This window comes from Cupressus sempervirens, chromosome 2 (genome assembly GCF_028749045.1).
Source record: "Cupressus sempervirens isolate cs-2001-9-10 chromosome 2, ASM2874904v1, whole genome shotgun sequence".
NCBI lineage: Eukaryota > Viridiplantae > Streptophyta > Pinopsida > Cupressales > Cupressaceae > Cupressus > Cupressus sempervirens.
In genome coordinates, this window is record NC_143119.1 from 586,189,161 (window position 1) to 586,190,803 (window position 1,643).

The following is a 1,643-nucleotide window of genomic DNA, read 5'->3' on the forward strand; positions in this document are numbered from 1 at the left end:
GTTTTACAAGGATCAAAATGTCACTTGGTATGAAAGAAACCAACAACCCAAACTATACTACCCAACCATAGATAAGGATAAAAAAATTAACATTTAGGCTATCACAAGGAGTTCAAGTATCTAGTAAAAAGTTACAAACGTAAAACATAATTATTGAAACTTCATTTTGGAGATCATTCCTTCTTCTCTTCATCACTAGAGGTTGAGGTAATGAACCGCACAAGGTAGGGCATGAAGGTCGTACATGGAGCTTCTCTCTCCAATGAATGCCTTTTCCAAGTACCCTACTCTATGATCTTTTAGATTAGCTGCAATAGAGGAACATTAAACTCATCTAGGAGGTTGCTTCTTTCCTTTTTCTTCATGGTGGTAAATTCATAATGAAGGTCTTTCTTAGTCAAAAACCCTTTACCTTCTTACATGAACTATCAGAACTGGTCCTCTTTAAGGTTGAATGTAGCAATTACCTACACAACAATGTCAATAAATACAAGTCTCCTTATACCCTAAAAAATGTTATTATTGCTAAGTTTCCAAGGATATTAGAGTACAAATGAAGAAAGGATAGTCCAAAACACATTAAGACTTTTGCTGCTAAATTTTTTTTTTCCATAAATAATGTTATCAAGAAAGAAATTGGCATCCAAAACAAATCCAAATAAACTCCAAATATCCTAGGCAAAGGAGCAATGGAAGAAGACATGGACCACAAATTTAGGTTGCAAGCAAATAGAATAGATATTGGTGTCCGCTCTTGGCTTTTTGGAAGGCAATTTATGCAACAACATCCTCCAAAGAAAGCAAATAATTTTTGGTTCAACAAGTTGAGTCCAAAGATGGATAAGGATTTTCTGCTAGTCAACATGGGTAAGGGAAAGGTTCCAACAAGTAATTAGGTGGTCATGGATGAAAATATTGGAATAAAGGATGGAGTAAATATATTTTGTCTTGACCAAGTACAAGAGGGAAGAGTCAAGTCATCTCATCTAAAAAAGAACAAGAATCTATGGAGCAACAATTTAGTTTGACTCTTGAAGCTTCAAGATCACTCTTAATCATACAAAAGGTTCTCCTTTGGGATTCTTGTAATGAATATCTAGTTTTCCAACTCCTACAATTCCAATAGACTCCCATTATTAAGAATATCAATGAAATTCTTTATACTAGCTTTATCCCATTCCTTAGTTGAGCATCCTTGCACAAGGAGTAGAGGCTTGAGTTTGTTTTTTAGGTTTCACCAAATGGAACTACTACCATACTAGATGTTCCTAGTTTATAATATTTTAATAGTACCAAGAAGAGGTCTCACCTTTACCCAACTCTTCTAGAGTGATTTGAACACATTGGAGCCCCCTACCACTATTTTGCATTCTAAAGTGAGGTCCAATGCATCCAACTTACTCCAAAATTTAGCTCCACACAGGTGTCCTCTAATTAGATTATGCATGGTAAGGATTTTCCAAGGTTCATCCCCTTGTGTTTCTTAATCAATCCATTTCATTGCTAAGGTTTTCCCTATGTCCTCAAGTCAGTCAATCCAAGCCCACCCAATTCCTTTCTTTTTGTTCACCAATACAACCTAAAAACATGAGATTTACATGTTCCCTCCCCATCAGACCAAAGGAATTCCCAAAAGATCTTTT